Below are 21285 nucleotides of genomic sequence, written 5' to 3'. Positions count from 1 at the left end.
CAACATCATGGATGATTGTAAGCTAGAATCTGTAAACAGTTAAAGATGAATAATAAATGGTTCATGATTAAATATTCAAGCCTCAAGATCCTCATCGTTTGTGACGCTGTAGCAAAGACACATTATTACAATAAAATTATTAAAAATATGTAATTTTAGACTTTTGATACATTGAAATATTTATGATTTGTAAATATTTTTGCAGAATTTCTGAAAAAAATCAATTATTATTCATTATGCAACCAGATAGCAGACTGTCATCAAAACATTTACAAAATCAACAGGGAAGGAAAACATGAAAAATAGGCAGTTACAAAGAAGAGTCATGTTGGAATTGAAACATTTACTCTGTTTCTCGCTTCTCAGACGCTGTTAGACTTGCTGAGATTCTCAAGCATTTTCTGTTTTTAATTGATTTACAGCATCTGCAATATTTTTCTTTAATGAAAAAGAACATGTGGAAAGGGAATTGTTTCAGGAGCTCCAGGAACCACACTATCTAAATGCAAGCTACAGAGCTCACTGCTGATCAGAATGCTAAGATACAATTAATAATGAGGGAGGCAGAAGTTAGATTTACAGCACCCCAACTGCAGCATTTTTTCAGTGGATTCAAAATGATCCAAGTTGAAAGATGGCATTGCCAGGAAGCAGACCTCCAGAGCCAGTCAGGCACACCTGCCATTATGTCACCATCCATATCTGCTGACTTAAGCACAGCTGTCAATATCCAAGGACATCTGCCTCCGGTTGCCATGTTGACATATAAGTATTCGTGAGATGCAACGTAAGAGCTCTAAGGGTGTGTGAGGACATGGCACTGGCAGGAAATATTTAGTAGTATGCAGTCTACAAAATACTATTCAGTAATTTTGCTTTGTCGGAATTCCTTAAAGTGCTCCGCTTCCCCCTGCTAATTGTGAATTATTTAGAAGATTTGAAATGCCTCTTTGTCTCATTGTGGATATGTTGCAAATTAACTTTCTTCGTAACTTATAATGAAATAAATTATGCATTGAAGAACCCGAATGTATTAATTACATTACTGCATTTTCTACATTTTAATATTATTTTGTTCAGAAGCTCCAGTTGCCCAGCAGCATGTCCTTGACCTGGGTCAGGTTAATAAATGATCACACAAGTATATCTTGTCTGACCATCCACCAATGGGAAACAGATTCAGATTCAGACTAGAATAATGGAATGAAAGTTTTCTCTGGTGGCGGTGATGGTTTCACAAGATAAATAGAGATGAAGAAAAAGGTATTCTCAGCATATTTTAGTTCATTCATCCAGAAAAACGTTACAATTCTCCCATTATGTCATCCAATTATTCCTTATAAATTTTGCCTCCTATATTCTATCTGGAAGTTTAGTTCATGTGGGGATTATTTTTCTGTCAATAACTTCCAGGCATCACTCTTAAATTTGCCTTTTACTAGTTTGAACCGGTACCCGCCTTGCCATAATCTCATGGTTCAGTATGAAATGATTTTCCTCTCTTACATAAGGGCATCTCTTAATCATTTCCTTTCAAGTCTGAAGAGCCATTACCTTCCTATATTTTTCAACGTGTCGGTTCCGCTCAGAAAACCGGGAGAATTCCGTTGACGCTGACGGAGGGAAAACTAACTGATTAATCAGCCTCTTTAACAGCATTTTCTTTCCACGGGACTCACACCGCGCCCATGGCAGCTTGCCTCTGATATGCTTGCCCCAGGAAAGCTTAATCTCTGTAATCAGTGGGGCTCTACTTTTAACCACCACCCCAGAACTCCCCTGCACTTCTTCCAAGTCCTGTTGGGGTGATGGCAGACAGGAAAACAGCACCACAATTCACTGAAGGATTGTCTTTTGGAGAAGAATGTGGCGATATGCGTATAGGCATATCTATATATAATTGTACATAGTTGTATGTATATATTTGTATATAATAGTGCCACTGTATATAGACAATGACCAACACATGTAGGGATAGCTATAACCTCCTGCCAGCAGGTGGAACCAGACTGGACAGATGTATATATATTAGAGGACAAATGGGAGGCAGACAGTTGGTAGCAGGGCGGAGAAGACGACAGACAGTAGTAACGGAGACGGAATCATTTGTACGTAGGAATGCATGGTTACCATTAAGAATATATACTTGTAGCAACTACATATTCGTGTTCTATGTGTACCTTCATCATCAAGAAGTAACAGAACACAGCAAAGGAGACTCATCTTTTCCAATTGAGGGACAATTTAGGTGGATTGGCCATGCTAAATTGCCCTGAGGTCAGATGGGGTTGCTGGGTTAGGGGGATAGGGTGGAGGTGTGAGCTTAAGTAGGGTGCTCTTTCCAAGAGCCGGTGCAGACTCGATGGGCCGAATGGCCTCCTTCTGCACTGTAAATTCTATGATTCTATGATCCGTCACCAAACTCCTGGATGGTGTCAAGCAGAGGTGTGTCATCCTCTACCCAAGATCGCGCAGACATCCATCAAGCAAGGTCATCACCCCAGCCTGGGAGACAGTGGCTGCGATAATGAGTGCTAACTCACTCCATAAGAGCAGAGTGACAGTGCCAAAAGAAAATTAATGACCTTCTTCTTTTAACCAGAGTAAGTCTGCCTATTAATGTCTTCTGCTGCACCCTTCACACACCGATCACAGCTCCATGATGATCTCTCACCCAGCCACCTCATGGAGTCCGAACACTTGTCATGCTGCCCCCCCCCTCTGTGCCCCCCCCCCCCCAGCCACTCACACCCTCCCCTCGACTTTCTATGGTCCTCACATCCCCGCTCCCACTTATGTCCCATGCATGCCAACCTTCATCACCATCTGACCCAGCAGGACTCCGGCCTACACTATCACCATCTATCTCAATGCAGGACAAACATGAGCACAATTGACGTGAGCGGGCACAGTCTGCCGGAGTAAACATGAGTTGAGAAGCCAATGCCGTACGAGGATAGCTGGCAGGCAAGGACCAGGTGGGCACCTGTTCAGAGGGTGAGGCGGTGACAGCAGACAAAGGTGAGAATCCTCAAGCCATGGTGCAAGCTTCACGTGAGTTAAACTCCCATCATTCATTCCCCCGTGATGCGCTAATACCATCTCGCTTCCCATCTCGCTTCCCATCTCACTTCCCTTGCAGGTTGACCAGCCTGGACCATCCTCATGTCTTCTGGACACCACAGACCCAAGCAGCTCCGGGGGAGACAATTTGGAGATAAGCATTGAGAAGGTGTCATAGCTGTCACCTGCACCCTTCACGAGCGCAGAGAGTCACCCCTCGGTGGGATTAACTAGTAGTCAGGCTTCTAAGTGGCATGGTGACACAGTGGCTAACATTGCTGCCTCACAGCACCAGGACCCAGGTTCAATTCCGGCCTTAGTGTGGAGTTTACACTTTCTCCCAGTGTGTGCGTGGGTTTCCTCTGGGCGCTCCGGTTTCCTCCCATAGTCCAAAGATGTGCAGGTTAGGTGGATTGGCCGTGCTAAATTTCCCCTTAGTGTTCAAAATGTGCAGGGTAGGTGGGGTTACGGGGCAAGGTGGGACGATTGGCATAGGTGGGATGCTCTTTTAGAGGGTCTGTGCAGGCTAGATTGGCTGAATGGCCCCCTTCTGCACCGTAGGGATTCTGTGGGTCACTCACTGGTGAGCACCTCACAGCTCAAGGTACACAGCAGACAGAGGCAGGGATGTCTCAGGGCATCAGCATTCGGAGAGATGTTGGAGCCCAGGACTCTGCTGAAACCCAGGCCAACGACGTGCCCCTGGGTTTGGTCATCCCAGAGATGTTGGAAAAGAGTCGTGAACATCAGGAAGGGATGACAGCATCCCTTCTCGGACTGCAAGGCTGACTGCAGTAGTCCCATCACCTTCTGTCCAAGGAGACAATGCTGTAACTCCAATGCAATCAGACTAACAATGTGAGGGAGGCATAGGAGTGCACTCCATGGTAGGGACATCTGCTCCATGGTTCACCTCATGACCTCCATGGTGCAGGACTTCAACTGCATTGTGCAGGCATTAGTGGGAATCTACGAGTGTCAAGGCCAGCGGATGGTGTGACTTCTGGATCTCACTCCAGCTGCCGCTATATCCCATGGAGGATCCCAGCGGCTCCTGGATTCCCAAAGGCAGGAGGATAAGCAGGAGCGCAGACAGGGGCCTTCCATTCAGGAGACCCTGGAGGTGTCCTGCCCACCTGACACCCACCTCACTGTGAGCGAGACACCTCCACCCTCGTCCACTGAGGAGGGCAGCATTGCAACACCCATGCAGCCCGATAGCGGGCTGGGACCCTCAAGGTCCAGGCCCCACTTAGTACACCTGCCAAGGGCATCTCAGGCAGCAGGACGTGAACGTAAGCACGCTGCCTCAACCCAGGTGTATCTAGGTGTATCCTGGGGATACACCTAGAGGTTGCGGGATGTGAGAAAGAGTAAGAAACTATAGACAACTAGTGGACACAGGTAAACCTGGGCACTAGTAGACATAAGTCACAATTGTAATATCGCATTTGTGTTAAAAATCACTTTGTTCACCAATACAGACACTCCATGATGTCATGTCATGGTGCCGTGCCCCGCAAACCCCTGTGCACACTCGGTGCTTCATCCCTGTGGAGTGTGGGAATGGCAGCATTTTGTCTCTCCCACCTCCCACACTGATGATGCAGTAAAGACACACCGCTGTTGGCACGGATACCCCAATACCCACCCCCACTCAGGCCTCATGTCTGTCAGTACTTTCTAGTGATGAGGATGCCAAGGACTGAAACTGTGTTGAGGGCCTGTCCATCTTGTACATAGGTGGAGAAAAGCACCAGGACCTCAGACCTCAGAGGAGGCAGTAGTTGCTGAGATTTGTCATCCAACGTTTCTGGCGCCCATGATAAGCCCATTCATTGGCAGGTTATATAGAACATAGAACATAGAAAATACAGCACAGAACAGGCCCTTCGGCCCACGGTGTTGCGCCGAACTTTTGTCCTAGATTAAGAACAAATTAATCTACACCCCACCATTCTACCGTAATCCATGTACCGACCCAATAGCCGCTTGAAGGTCCCTAATGTTTCTGACTCAACTACTTCCACAGACAGTGCATTCCATGCCCCCACTACTCTCTGGGTAAAGAACCTACCTCTGACATCCCCCCTATATCTTCCACCATTCACCTTAAATTTATGTCGCCTTGTAATGGTTTGTTCTACCCAGGGAAAAAGTCTCTGACTGTCTACTCTATCTACGTTCATCTCTCTCTCAGGCAGGAGACTGACACCTTGCAGAGGATGAGAGGAGCATCGCTCTGTCCTCACTGCAAGTCATCATCATTCTCCTGCAGCATCTGGCAATTGATTTAGTGTACTGCCCATGAATGTAGCCACCATCACGATGACCTCCTGCAGGCATCTCAGTCGTGATGTCTCCCCATGGTGAGAGCAGTCTTCACAACCTAATCCTGGACGTCGGCTAACAAGTGTCAAAGAGGCACCCATAGCCTTTTCCCCATAAGGGCCTTGGCTATCGCACAAGGTTCTACCTCCTTCTCCTCCATGGGTTGCCCCACCCTGCCCTCCTTGACATCCTCCTTATCTGAGGAGATAGGGGGCTCCTCCATGTCCTCCTGGCTCAGCTGCTCTCCGCGCTGTAGTACCAGTTTGTGAAGAGTGTGGCAGACAACTATGATGGGCTCCTTGCAACTGGTCCAGCCGCTGGAAATGCATCTTGCGCAGTCCAATCATCTGCTTGACCACTGCATGCATTGAAGCATGACTCTTATTACAGCAAGTCTGAGTGGGTGTTTGTGGCTTCTGCTCTGGCATCATCAACCACCTCCTGCGTGGGTATCTTTTGTCCCTAATGATCCATCTCTCCAGCTACTGCTTTCTCTCAAAAATGGTTGGGATCTGTAACTATCATGGATGCTCCCTGGAAATAATCTGCATGTATGCATCGCATGGTTACAGACAATCTGAAAATTGAGGGAGTGGAATCGGTTGCGATTCAAGAGTGGCACCCTATGTTGCCATGGGGAGCATAGAGCCACGTGGGTGCAGTCGATGACACTCTGCACCTGAGGCATGTCTAATATGCGGGTAAAGCTCATGGCCTTGGCATTGTGGCTCGCCTGGTCCTGGTCCAAGTTGATGTACATGTGGGTCCTCAAAATAATTTATCTGTGACCTCCCTCATGCACTTGTGCACTGCTGACTGAGAAAAGTGCACAGGCCACGATGCAGCCCTGAAACAGGCCGCTGGCAGAGTGGTAGAGTGGCAGTAATTTTCAGGGTCACAGGCAGTAGGTAACCTCCCAGTCCATGTGGTGCCAACTCTTGCATCACCTGGCACAGGTGGTCCACCATCACCCGGGACAGACACAGACTTCTCCTACTGGAAGTAGGACATTCTACGCTGGAATACCCGTGGCCTATAGTGTCTCCTCCGAGGCTCTGCCATTTGTTCCCTTGTTTCTGGAGTATCAGTGGCCTCTGCCTCCCCCTCCACTCCAGGGTCCTGGTGGGCTGCATGCAGTGGCATGTTGATGTCGCTGCTGCTGCTTGATATTAGTCCAAAAAATTGCCAGCTCGACAGGCTCAATGATTCTCCAGATTTAAAGTTGTAAGGAAGAGAACATTAAAGTGAGTGACGAGGTGTCCTGACAATACCCTGACCCACATCCCTCTCAGGATCTGAGACATCCATCCATGTGCATCCCCCGATGTGAGCACCTTTCCACTAAGCCTCACTCAATTTCCTATCACTCAATAGCCAGTTCCCCATAATTGTCCCACTCAACCCTCAACCTCATGGGGGAAAAAGACATTACCCCCATTTCATCCCTTGAATGCGGAGACTGATGAATGACTTCATCATAATGCTTTGTACTGGGGGCCACATCTGTGGCACCTCTTTGTTACGTAGATTTGATCATGAGTCTTGGAGTTCAGTGCTTCGGGGCTAGCTTTTCAGAGTGTTAAAAATGGACATCAATCAGTGACACACTAATGTATTGAATTTCTGACTAAATTAGCACAATTGACTCGTCAAGCAAGTGTCAGGGAGCTGATTAGGAAACTGGCTCCCCTTTGTGTCAGGTAATGGGCGGAACGGTAGCACAGTGGTTCGCACTGTTGCTTCACGTCCAGGGTCCCAGGTTTGATTCCCGGCTTGGGAATTTGTGCGGAGTCTACTCATTCTCCCCGTGTCTGCGTGGGTTTCCTCCGGGTGCTCCGGTTTTCTCCCACAGTCCAAAGATGTGCAGGTTATGGGATTGGCCATGCTAAATTGTCCTTAGTGTCCAAAAAACGTTAGGTGGGGTTACTGGGTTACGGGGATTGGGTGGAGGTGTGGGCTTAAGTAGGGTGCTCTCTCCAAGGGCCGATGCAGACTCGATGGGCCGAATGGCCCCCTTCTGCACTGTAAATTCTATGAGACACACCCAAATCATGTGAAGACTGCAATTAGCATGTCAATTTCATTCTTAGTGGGCACACTCATTTCTCAGTTCTCATGGGTTGCGGATTAAACAAGCCTTCTAACTTGAACAGTCAGCCATCCAGACACTAATCCCTGATAGCCTGGCCCCCATAAACAGTGGCCTTGATCTTCCATATAACTCCTGCCCTCTGGCTTGATACTGCTGCCTGAGTGTGGGAGTTCATTCTCACTGCAATCATCCTCCCCCCTGTGTGAAGGTCTTCAGGCCTCATGAAACTGGGAATTACCCTTTATTCCCCACTCTGCCTATTCAGCCTGACATCTCATGGCAGTCCACCCAAGAACATTACAGTTGCCCCTATGGATTCACCTGTTCTCACCAACTTTCCAGCTGCCACTCTGGAAGGGCAATCCCTCAGTGGTGATATTGCTCCAAAGCCAACTGACAGGACTGGGGAAGAGCTGTCTCCATGCCAGCCACCAGACCCCTTTAGATCTAGAAGCTCACAGACAAGGCCTGCGAGTGACCCTCCCCTCCCAGAGATGCCAATATAGAACCACCCACACCCCGTGGCGCTGTTAAACATATCTGGGTCTTCTCTGCTGCCCCTTCTGCTACTAGCACTCTGGATGCTAATGGCGACCGATAACTCATCTACAATATCTCCTTCAGAGGTGGTCGCCAGGTTCTCCTTTTCATACAGTGTAAATTGCGACTGGTGTGATGCCATACCTATGAATATTAATTGAGGGAGGAAATCCCGGTGGGAGGGCTCACTAATGATATTATAATGTATTAAAATGAGGTTCTCGGCCTTGCGTGGCATTTTCCTTGTTACACTACTGCCGACGAGTCCAGAAAACATGTTACCTGATTCTCGCCAAATCACCATAATCACCGTTCTTGCTGATGGCTAACGCGGTCTAAAAATCTGGTTATCTCAATCTTTGTTAGGATTTAACTTCATTTTGGCTCGACTCCTGAACCAAACTAGAATTAATCTGAGAGAGGAATGTTGCTGTAGTCACATTAATTGGCAGTCCTGAACGAAAGCTCCTTTACAGACAGAAGGCTGGATGTTAAGCTCTCAACTTCTGGTCTAGTGGGGAAACAAAAGTCCAGGTGGGCACACATTTGGATTCAGTTGGTAAGAACTGCGGAAAGGGTTAGGTAGGCAAGACTTTGACCAATCCATCTTCAAAAGAGAGCCAACAAGGTTTTGTTTAATAGGATAGGATGGGTATAGAGGAAGTGTTGAGGGTTTTTGCAAAGGTTGGTATCATGACCGGCACAGGCTTGGAGGGCCGAAGGGCCTGTTCCTGTGCTGTAATGTTATTGTTCTTTGTTTGTTAAGTTTGTGAAAATGCTGTGCCTATTTATAAATACATGGGGTGTGTTTTAAAAATATGATGAAGATAAAGAAGGATGAGATTTGCTCTAATGATAACACTGCATGCTCACTTTATGATTGTAAAGCAAAGTAGCTTTAATGATCTGCATCTGGCACTGGTTTACTACAGTGTTCATCACTCTCAATCTTTTGGACGATTGGAGAAGCACATGCCAAAATATTTCTGTGGAGTTTTAGTAACCAGTCTATGCTGTAAGGATACCTAATTATCATACCACTGTCTATCATACATCTAGATATTGGGTGCTCGAAGTAAACTGAGGATAATGATGTGGGATCTATTTATGAGAGAGACAGGTGACACTTGACGCGATAGACTATTTAGGCCAGACCCAACATTTGTAACAACATCTAAAAGATCTATCTTTTGTATGGAGTGTGTGTAAACCCCACATAATACTCCATCCAGACTTTTATCACTACAACTTGTTTTTTTTTTGTACGGTAACATGTTATTATGATTCTACAATTATCTAGGTTAGCCTCATACTACCTTGTGAGACTCAAGTTAGTAGGCAACGCCCCAGAACATGAAAATTTTACTTCTAATTCTGTGTTCATTGCAATTAGAATGGTTTGGTGCAGGAAATGAAAGAATTGTGTAAACTGCTGCAGAATGGTCTTCTGTGATTAGGGATTGGATTGGAAGGAGGTGCAGTGGCAAAGTGGTAATGTCGCTGGTCAGGTAATCCAGAGACCTGGGTAATACTGTGGGAACCTGAGTTCAAATCACGTCAGGGCAGATGGTGGAATTTGAATTCAATAAAACAAATCTGATCATGAAACCATTGTCAATTGTTGTAAAAATCCATCTGGTTCACTAATGTCCTTTAGGGAAGGAAATCTGTCATCCTTACCTGGTCTGGCCTTTTTGTGACTCCAGAGTCAGCGATCTGTTTGACTCTTAAATTCCCTCAGGTATGGGCAATAAATGCTGCCCCAACCAGCGACGCCACAAACCATAAAAACGAATAAAGAAAAAAAACTTAGCTAAACTGTATCTGAAATATGGTTTTCCCAACTGATGTACGATCAATGCACAAAGACTAAAGTTGGGTACAACTGTGGCTTTATTACAGTCAGATGCGAGGCCTCCTGCTGCAGCTAGCGAAATGGCAAGGCACTGGAGGTCATGCATATTTATACAGTTCTCCCTGGGTGGAGCCAGCCGGCAGGAGCTACCGGCGACCCTATAGTGCAGGTCCTACCTTAATCTCCTATTACAGTGATTCACCACATTCACCCCCTGTTAAAAATGAGTCTGGCGGGGGTGACGTGAAACTATATATAATTAGTGGAATTATGTACAGTGGTAGGGAAAGAAAAGTCCATGTTGACGGTCCGGAGTCCGTCAAAGGTTCAGCCGGTCCGGTGCTTTGGTGCTTCGTTGGGAGCGGCGTGGCCCCGATGGTGGTGGTGGCAGTTCTGATGCTGGCCAGTCATCGGGGAACTCCGGGAGTGTGCAGAAATCCTCTTCGTCCTCTTATGCGGAAAAGGGGAGGGGGGGATGGTCTGGTGGGGTCAATATTGGTGGCGTGGTGAGAGGTGAGGGGGGCGCATTGGTGGGGGTGTGTGTTGGGGTGGAACCTGACGGTGCCAGGTCCCTGAGTGAGACAGTATATTGGCGGCGGTCGGGGAACTCAACGTAGGCATATTGAGGGTTGGCGTGGAGCAGGTGAACCCTGTCTACCAAGGGGACGTCCTTGTGGAGTCGGATGTGCCTACGGAGAAGGACCGGTCCTGGAGCAGCGAGCCAAGGCGGGAGCAACACACCGGATGTGGACTTCCTGGGGAAGGTAAAAACAAGTTCATGGGGTGTGTTATTAGTGGTGGTGCATAATAGTGACTGGATGGAGTGCAGAGCATCAGGGAAGACCTCCTGCCAGCGAGAGGCTGGGAGGTTCCTTGGCCGTAGGGCCAGCTGGACAGCCCTCCAAACCGTCCCATTCTCCCGTTCTACTTGCCCGTTTCCCCGGGGGTTGTAGCTGGTTGTCCTGCTGGAGGCTACACCACTGCTGAGCAGGAACCGACGCAGCTCATCGCTCATGAATGAGGATCCCCTGTCACTGTGGATGTAGGCGGGGAAACCAAACAGAGCGAAGATGGTGCTGAGGGCCTTGATGACGGTGGCAGACGTCATATCGGAGCTTGGGATGGCGAAGGGGAATCTGGAGTATTCATCGACCATACTGAGAATATACGTGTTACGGTCGGTGGAGGGGAGGGGCCCTTTGAAATCCACGCTGAGGCGTTCAAAAGGGTGGGAAGCCTTCACCAGGCGCGCACGGTCTGGCCGGTAGAAGTGCGGCTTGCACTCCGCACAGACCTGGCAGTCCCTGGTGACTGTCCTTACTTCCTCGACGGAATAGGGCAGATTGCGAGCTTTGACCAGTTGGTACAATCGAGTGACCCCCGGGTGACAAAGGCTGTCGTTTAGGGCCCGGAGTTTGTCCCCTTGTGCACTGGCACATGTACCTCGGGAGACGGCGTCTGGGGGCTCGTTTAGTTTACCGGGGCAATACAAGATCTCGTAATTATAGGTGGAGAGCTCGATTCTCCACCGCAAGATTTTATCATTTTTGATCTTGCCCCGCTGTGTGTTATTGAACATGAAGGCTACCGACCGTTGGTCCGTAAGGAGAGTGAATCTCCTGCCGGCCAGGTAATGCCTCCAATGCCACACAGCTTCAACGATAGCTTGAGCCTCCTTCTTGACGGATGAGTGTCGAATTTCAAAGGCATGAAGGGTGCGGGAAAAGAATACCACAGGTCTGCCTGCCTGGTTTAGAGTGGCGGCAAGGGCGACGTCTGAAGCGTTGCTTTCTACTTGGAAAGGCAGTGACTCGTCCACTGCGCGCATCCCGGCCTTGGCGATGTCTGCTCTGATGCGGGCGAAAGTGTGTTGTGCCTCTGCCGCGAGGGGGAATTGGGTGGACTGAATGAGTGGGCGGGCCTTGTCTGCATAGTTTGGGACCCACTGAGCGTAGTAGGAAAAGAACCCCAGGCAGCGTTTGAGGGCCTTGGGGCAGTGGAGGAGGGGAAGTTCCATAAGGGGGCGCATGTGGTCGGGGTCGGGCCCGAGAAGTCCGTTTTGGACTATATAGCCGAGAATGGCTAACCTGGTCGTGCTGAACACACACTTCTCTTTGTTGTAGGTCAGGTTGAGAAAGGTGGCAGTGCGGAGGAATTTATCAAGGTTGGCATCGTGGTCCTGCTGGTCATGGCCGCAGATGGTGACATTATCTAAGTACGGAAAGGTGGCCCGCAAACCGTACTGGTCGACCATTCGGTCCATCTCTCTTTGGAAGACCGAGACCCCATTTGTGACACTGAAAGGGACCCTAAGGAAGTGGTAGAGGCGACCGTCCACCTTGAAGGCCATGTATGGTCCGACTTCCGGATGGGGAGCTGGTGATAGGTGGATTTCAGGACAATTGTTGAGAAGACCCGGTACTGCGCAATCTGATTGACCATATCAGATATGCGTGGGAGGGGGTACGTGTCGAGCTGCGTGTACTGATCGATGGTCTGGCTGTAGTCCACGACCATCCTGTGTTTCTCCCTAGTTTTAACCGCTACCACTTGGGCTCTCCAGGGGCTGTTGCTGGCCTCGATAATATCCTCCTTAAGCAGCTGCTGGACTTCGGACCTGATGAAGGTCTTGTCCTGGGTGCTGTACCGTCTGCTCCTAGTGGCAACGGGCTTGCAATCCGCAGTTAGGTTTGCAAAAAGGGAGGGGGAATCGACCTTGAGGGTCGCGAGGCCGCAAACGGTAAGGGGGGGTAAGGGCCCGCCGAATTTGAGGGTGAGGCTCTGGAGGTTGCACTGGAAGTCCAGGCCCAACAGGAGTGCAGCACAGAGATTAGGAAGGATATAGAGGCGGAAGTTACTCAATTCTACTCCCTGGACCGTGAGGGTGACTGTACAAAAGTCTCGGATCGGGACGGAGTGGGATCCGGAGGCTAAGGAGATCCTTTGATTGGCTGGGTGGACCGCGAGGGAGCAGCACCTTACCGTATCTGGGTGAACGAAGCTTTTGGTGCTCCCAGAGTCCGGCAGGCACGAGGTCGCGTGGCCGTTGATTTTAACCGTCGTCGACGCGGTGGGCAGGTTGTGCGGGCGAGATTGGTCCAGCGTCATTGAAGCGAGCTGCGGATAGCCATCGGATGCTTCGGGTGGTGAGCGGGTGCGGTTCTGATGTCGAGATGTCCGGGGACCCTGTGAGGAACAAGATGGCGGCGCCCATGGTGTGCACATTGCGGGGTCGGGACAAGATGGCGGCGCCCATGGTGCGCACATTGCGGGGTCGGGTCAAGATGGCGGTGCCCATGGTGCGCACATAGCGGGGTCGGGACACGATGGCGGCGCCCATTGGTCGCACATGGACCCGGGAGGAGATGATGGCGGCTCCCATTGTGCGTCTGGCGTGGGGGAGGGGGCGATAGCGGGTGCGATCGCAGCGACTGCGCGGGCCTGCACACAACCGCAAAGTGGCCCTTTTTACTGCAGGCTTTACAAACTGCAGTGCGGGCCGGGCAGTGTTGGCGGGGGTGCTTCTGCCGACCGCAGAAGTAGCAGCGGGGACCCCCGGGGTGCGCGGATCGGCATCCGGCGCAGGTGTATTGAGAAGGCAGGGCCCCGGCTGAGAAGGTCGTCGGCAGGGTTCAGGAGGGGTAGGAAGGGTGGGCAGCGCGGCGGGAGGGGTACGATTGTACGTTACGGAATGCGACCGTCATGGAGAGCGCCAAGGTTTTCATCTCCGCCAGTTCAAGCGTGGCCCCTTCCAGCAATCGTTCTCAGATGCGGTCCGACGCAATCGCCGTCACGAAGGCATCGTGCATGAGGAGATTCGCGTGTTCGGTGGCCGTGATGGCCTGACAGTCACAGTCCCGGACAAGTGGAATTAGGGCCTGTCAGAAGTCTTCGATGGACTCACCAGGTAGTTGCGAGCGGGTGGTAAGTACATGCCTGGCGAAGAGCGTGTTCGCCTTCTGTGTGTGGTGTTCTTTGAGGAGTTCCTTCGCTTTTGTGTAAGTCGTGGCATCTTGGATCAACGGGAACACGCTGGAGCTCAGTCTGGAGTACAGGACGTTTATCTTCTGAGCCTCCGTTAGCGCGGGGTCTGCCGCATTGATGTAAGCCTCGAAACATGCTAGCCAGTGAGTAAAGTCTTTCCTGGCGTTGGGCGAGTGAGGATCCAGCTGCAGGCGATCGGGCTTAATTTGGATATCCATTCTGTGGAAAATCTGACTGTAATAAATTGATGCACGATCAATTGCACAAAGACTAAAGTTGGATACAACTGTGGCTTTATTACAGTCAGATGTGTGGCCTCCTGCTGCATCTGGCGAAATGGCGGGGCACTGGAGGTCATACATATTTATACAGTTCTCCGTGGGCGGAGCCAGCCGGCAGGAGCTACCGGCGAACCTGTAGTGCAGGTCCTACCTTACATCTCCAATTACAGTGGATCACCACACCAACTAACATTGCTGATGTGGTTAAAATTCATGAGCTAATGTTTTCTTTTAAGTGCATCAAAGAACAAAGAACAATACAATACAGGAACAGGCCCTCCGGCCCTCCAAGCCTGCACCGACCATGGTACCTGCCTAAACTAAAACCGTATGCACTTATGGAGTCCGTATCATTCCATTACCACCCTATTCATATATTTGTGTAAATGCCCCTTGTGGTAGTATGCATTAGGGGTCATGTGGGACTGTGAAGCCATGATGTCATTGGCTGACAGATCCCGGGTCCTGGTTGGCCGTTGACCTCTAGCTCCGCCCTCAAGGCGGAGTATAAGAACCAGGAGTCCTCCCCCGCAGGCCAGTCTACTACTGAACTGTGGGGGAACAGTCACGCTTAATAAAGCCTCATCGACTTCACTCTGTTCGTCTCTCGGAGTCTTTGTGCGCTACAATTTATTAAGCGTGACTAAAGGACTATGGAGCTCAGGATCATCCCGGAATGCCTGAGGATCAGCCCCCATGCAGTGAACGCAGCAGCCGCTTTCAAGCACTGGCAGACTTGTTTCGAGGCCTACCTCAGAACGGCCCCCGGCCGGGTCACAGAAGACCAAAAACTACAGGTCCTGCACTCGAGGTTAAGCACGGAGATTTTCTCTCTCATCGAAGACGCAGAGGATTTCCAGACGGCGTTCGCAGCACTAAAAAGTCTCTATGTTCGCCCAGTAAACCAAATCTACGCACGCTACCAACTCGCAACGAGACGGCAAAGTCCCGGAGAATCGATAGATGAATTCTACGCCGCGCTACTAATTTTGGGACGGGCCTGCAGCTGCCCGCCGGTGAACGCAAATGAACACACGGACATGTTAATGCGCGATGCTTTTGTGGCAGGTATGAACTCCTCCCAAATCCGCCAAAGACTTTTCGAAAAAGAGTCGCTAGGACTCTCAGAGGCACGGGCCCTAGCAGCCTCCCTGGACGTGGCCGCGCGAAACGCCCGCGCCTACGGCCCCGACCGCGCGGCAGCCCATTGGGCTCCGTACGCACCCGTCGCGACAAACCCACCCCCCCCGCCGGACACCCCACAGGCTTGCGCGGTTCAAACGCCAAGTCGCACCGGGGGAGCCCGCTGCTATTTCTGCGGCCAGGTGAAACACCCCCGGCAGCGCTGCCCGGCCCGCGCAGCGATCTGTAAGAGCTGCGGGAAAAAGGGCCATTTCGCGGCTGTGTGCCGGTCCCGGGAGGTCGCCGCTGTCCCAGGAGAACAGGGAGCCCTGCACGCCTTTTACGCTCCCCAACCCCCCCAGCGCCCCATGTACGACCCGCAGGCGCAACCACTTTGGGTCCCGACCACCGCTCTCCCCGGAGAAGAGGGAGTTCTGCGCGTCTCTAACGCTCCCCAACCCCCCCCCCCCGCGCCCCATGTATGACCCGCCGGCGCTACCACTTTGGGTCCCGGCCACCGCTGTCCCCAGAGAAGAGGGAGTCCTGCGTGTTCCTAACGCTCCCCAACCCCCCCCAGCGCCCCATGTGCGACCCGCAGGCGCCGCCATTTTGGGTCCCGGCCACCACGAGGGGAGGAGGGGTGCCGCCACCTTGGGATCCCCCAGACCTGTGCGACGCATGGGGACGGCCATTTTGTCCACCCCCGCCGCCATCTTGTGACCCCCCAGCCATGTGCGATGCATGGGGGTGGCCATTTTGTTCACCCCCGCCGCCATCTTGTGACCCCCCAGGCATGTGCGATGCATGGGGGCAGCCATCTTGTTCACCCCCGACGCCATCTTGGACGGCAACAACGGACCCCAGTGTCGACGGCTCCACGGGGTTCGAAGAAGACGCTCAACCATTACAACCACGTCTGGCTTCAATGACGCTGGACCAAGCACGGCCCCGGACGCTCCAGACGACGACGACAACGGTGCTGATAAACGGGCACGAGACACCATGCCTGGTCGACTCCGGGAGCACGGAGAGCTTTATCCACCCCGACACGGTAAGACGCTGTTCTTTGACCATCCGTCCCAGCGCACAAAAGATTTCCCTAGCTGCAGGATCCCACTCCGTACAGATCAAAGGCTTCTGCATAGTTACCCTAACGGTGCAAGGGAGGGAGTTCAAAAACTACAGGCTCTACGTCCTTCCCCAACTCTGCGCCCCCACATTACTGGCATTAGACTTCCAGTGCAATCTACAGAGCCTAACCTTCAAATTCGGCGGCCCAATACCCCCACTCACTATCTGCGACCTCGCAACCCTCAAGGTTCAACCCCCATCCTTGTTTGCAAACCTCACCCCGGATTGCAAACCCGTCGCCACTAGGAGCAGACGGTACAGCGCCCAGGACCGGACCTTCATTCGGTCCGAAGTCCAGCGGCTACTGAAGGAAGGCATAATCCAGGCCAGCAATAGTCCCTGGAGAGCACAGGTGGTAGTAGTAAAGACAGGGGAGAAGCAAAGGATGGTCATAGACTATTGCCAGACCATCAACAGGTACACACAACTAGACGCGTACCCTCTTCCCCCGCATATCCGACATGGTCAATCGGATTGCCCAATATAAGGTCTTCTCCACCGTGGACCTCAAGTCCGCCAACCATCAGCTCCCCATCCGCCCAAGTTACCGCAAGTACACAGCCTTCGAGGCAGACGGGCGATTATACCACTTCCTAAGGGGCCCATTTGGCGTCACAAACGGGGTCTCGGTCTTCCAACGAGAGATGGACCGAATGGTTGATCAACACGGGTTGCGGGCCACGTTCCCGTATTTCGACAATGTAACCATCTGCGGCCACGATCAGCAGGACCACGATGCCAACCTCCAAAAATTCCTCCAGACCGCTAAAGCCTTGAACCTCACGTACAACGAGGACAAGTGCGTTTTTAGCACCAACCGGCTAGCCATCCTGGGCTACGTAGTGCGCAATGGGATAATAGGCCCCGGCCCCGAACGTATGCGCCCCCTCATGGAATTTCCCCTCCCGCACTGCTCAAAAGCCCTAAAACGCTGCCTGGGGTTCTTTTCATACTACGCCCAGTGGGTCCCCCAGTATGCAGACAAAGCCCGCCCCCTAATACAGACCACGACCTTCCCTCTGTCGACAGAGGCTTGCCAGGCCTTCAGCCGCATCAAAGCGGATATCGCAAAGGCCACGATGCGCACCATCGACGAGTCCCTCCCCTTCCAGGTCGAGAGCGACGCCTCCGACGTAGCTCTCGCGGCCACCCTTAACCAAGCGGGCAGACCCGTGGCCTTTTTCTCCCGAACCCTCCACGCTTCAGAAATCCGCCACTCCTCAGTGGAAAAGGAAGCCCAAGCCATAGTGGAAGCGGTGCGACATTGGAGGCATTACCTGGCCGGCAGGAGATTCACTCTCCTCACGGACCAACGGTCGGTAGCCTTCATGTTCGATAATGCACAGCGGGGCAAAATCAAAAACGACAAGATCTTAAGGTGGAGGATCGAGCTCTCCACCTTCAACTACGAGATCTTGTATCGTCCCGGAAAGCTGAACGAGCCGTCTGATGCCCTATCCCGCGGCACATGTGCCAACGCACAAATTAACCGCCTCCAAACCCTCCACGAGGACCTCTGCCACCCGGGGGTCACTCGGTTCTACCACTTTATTAAGTCCCGCAACCTCCCATACTCTTTGGAGGAGGTCCGTACAGTCACAAGGAACTGCCACATCTGCGCAGAGTGCAAACCGCATTTTTTCAGGCCGGATGGTGCGCACTTGATTAAGGCTTCCCGCCCCTTTGAACGCCTTAGTCTGGATTTCAAAGGACCCCTCCCCTCCACCGACCGCAACACATACTTCCTTAATGTGGTGGACGAGTACTCCCGCTTCCCATTCGCCATCCCCTGCCCTGACATGACCGCGACCACAGTCATTAAAGCCCTGAACACCATATTCACACTGTTCGGTTGCCCCGCATACGTCCACAGCGACAGGGGGTTCTCCTTCATGAGTGACGAGCTGCGCCAGTTCCTGCTCAGCAACGGTATAGCCTCGAGCAGGACGACCCCCGGGGGAACGGGCAAGTGGAGAGGGAGAACGGCACGGTCTGGAAGACCGTCCTACTGGCCCTACGGTCCAGGGACCTCCCAGTTTCACGGTGGCAGGAGGTCCTCCCGGACGCCCTCCACTCCATCCGGTCACTACTGTGTACTAGCACTAACCAAACGCCTCATGAGCGCCTCCTTGTCTTCCCCAGGAAGTCCTCCTCTGGAATGTCGCTGCCGACCTGGCTGGCGGCCCCAGGACCCATCTTGCTCCGAAAACATGTGCGGGCGCACAAGTCGGACCCGTTGGTCGAAAGGGTTCACCTCCTTCACGCGAACCCGCAGTACGCTTCCGTGGAGTACCCCGACGGCCGACAGGACACGGTCTCCCTGTGAGATCTGGCGCCCGCCGGCAACACACACACCCCCCCAGCACCAATCACCCCCTCCCTGCCACCGCCGCACCCCGCGACCGCCCCCTTCCCAGGAGGATCGGTCCTCCTCCCAGGCCCGACCAGGAGTGAAGCCCAAGCTGAAACCGTAAGGCTCCCGGAGACGACAACACCGGAACAAGCACCACCACCACCACCGGGGCCGAGGCGATCGACACGGATGACCAGGCCGCCCGACCGACTCGTGGCATCGATCTAACACTACAATATGTGGACTTTTAACGAGAACATTTTGTCTTTTTCTCCTGACGATTACTGTAAATAGTTCGAAACAACAAAAAACCTTGTACATACTGTAATAACATGCGAAAGTTTTCCTCCCAGGACCAGCCTTGTAAACCCTTACCACCATGCGAAGCATCACCCCGCCGGGTTCATTTTTAACAAGGGGTGAATGTGGTAGTATGCATTAGGGGTCATGTGGGACTGTGAAGCCGTGATGTCATTGGCTGACAGATCCCGGGTCCTGGTTGGCCGTTGACCTCTAGCTCCGCCCTGAAGGCGGAGTATAAGAACCAGGAGTCCTCCCCCGCAGGCCAGTCTACTACTGAACTGCGGGGGAACAGTCACGCTTAATAAAGCCTCATCGACTTCACTCTATTCGTCTCTCGGAGTCTTTGTACGCTACACCCCTTAAATGCCGCTATCGTACCATCTCCCCAGGTAGCGCTTTCCAAATATTTACCACCCTCGGTGTAAAAAAATTGACTTGCTTATCTGTTCTAAACTTTTCCTCATGCACTTTAAACCTATGTCCCCCAGTACTTGACTCTCCTACCCTAGAAAAGAGCATCTGACTATCCACCCTATCCATGCACTCATAATCTTGTAGACCTCTATCAGGTCGCCTCTCAACCTTCGTCGTTCCAGTGAGAACAGACCGAGTTTATCTCACTTCTCATCATAGCTAATGCCCTGCATACCAGGCAACATGACTTGCCAATTTTTATATTCAATGCCCCGACCGATGAAGGTCAACATGCCGTATGCCTTCTTGACCACTTTATCCACATGTGTTGCCACTTTCAGTGATGGGTGGACATGCACGCCCAGGTCTCTCTGCCTGTCAATACTCGCACGAGTTCTATCATTTACTGTGTAATTCCTACATGCATTGTACGTTCCAAAGTGCATTACCTCACACTTGTCCGGATTAAATTCCAGCTGCCATTTCTCCGCCCAAAGTTCCAACCAGTTTATATCCTGCTGCATAATCTGACAATCCTCTTCACTATCCATAACTCCACCAATTTTTGTGTCCTCTGCAAATTCGACCAGCTACATTTTCTTCCGAATTATTTATATACACTACGAACAACCAAAGTCCCAGAACTGATCCCTGTGGAACACCGCTAGTCACAGCCTTCCATTCAGAAAAACACCCTTCTACTGCTTCCCTCTGTCTTCTGAGCCCAAGTCAGTTCTGTATCCAACTTGCCAGCTCTTCTCTGATCCCATGTGACTTCACCATTTCTAACACTGCCGTCAATGCTAACCTGTATAAACGCAAACTCTTTCCTTCTTAATGCTAATCTATAACTTGGGAGCAATAGAAGTATGTGACTCTCATTTCTGATTTTTTTCTTTCTCTTTTATCTTAATGATACCATCATATTTTAGGATTGTGGTTTGAAAGTCAAGAACATTTCTCTAATTCATATCTCTTCAAATTCTTGACATTTTTAAATGATCCTCTGTTCAATACATTTTTCTTCTTCGATATTGTCTCAATTTAATCTTGCCTTCTCTGTGGCTCCGGAAATAGATACACCACTGTTATAACCTGTGACTTTCTGGTTCATTCTAGGCAGTGATATTTTTCACTAGATGCTAAAGTCTAATTTAAAAGACTTTTTAACGCATTCAGAAATCAATCAAATCCGGTCTGTATTCTTCCTTCAGGCACACAAGCTGGGGTTTAACGTAACTAATGCAAGTCTCTGTAATTCACAACATTGGTAACTTTGTTTCAAGAAAAGTGATGTGCTGCTTCCATATGGTGTAACCAGTGATCTGTTAAATGAGAAAATAAAATTCCATTTCATCTTTTGTTAAACTAATTAAGTTTTTTGCTTTGAAAATGGTAGAATTTGCTCCATCTATAAACATATGCTAAATTACATAATTGTGAGGAAAGTAAAGGTAGATTTCAAGGATTTATATTTGTAATGTTTACTATAAGATATAGTTTTAAGTGGTTTTAATTTAATGTTTCTGTGCATGGAAGGGTAAAACTGATAGTTATATTCATGCTGAAAAACGAAATGAAAGTGAAATGAAATGAAAATCGCTTATGTCACAAGTAGGCTTCAAAGCCCCTGGTGCCACATTCCGGCGTCTGTTTGGGGAGGCTGGTACGGGAATTGAACCCGTGCTGCTGGCCTGCCTTGGTCTGCTTTAAAAGCCAGCTATTTAGCCCTGTGCTAAATTAGCCCCTGGATACAAATGTTAGTAGGTGTGTGGGTTGGTTCAGTTTCAACTGTGATTCTATTGTGCTTAGAGAA

The sequence above is a fragment of the Scyliorhinus torazame genome, chromosome 2, assembly GCF_047496885.1.
Source record: "Scyliorhinus torazame isolate Kashiwa2021f chromosome 2, sScyTor2.1, whole genome shotgun sequence".
NCBI lineage: Eukaryota > Metazoa > Chordata > Chondrichthyes > Carcharhiniformes > Scyliorhinidae > Scyliorhinus > Scyliorhinus torazame.
This window is presented reverse-complemented; position numbering follows the sequence as displayed.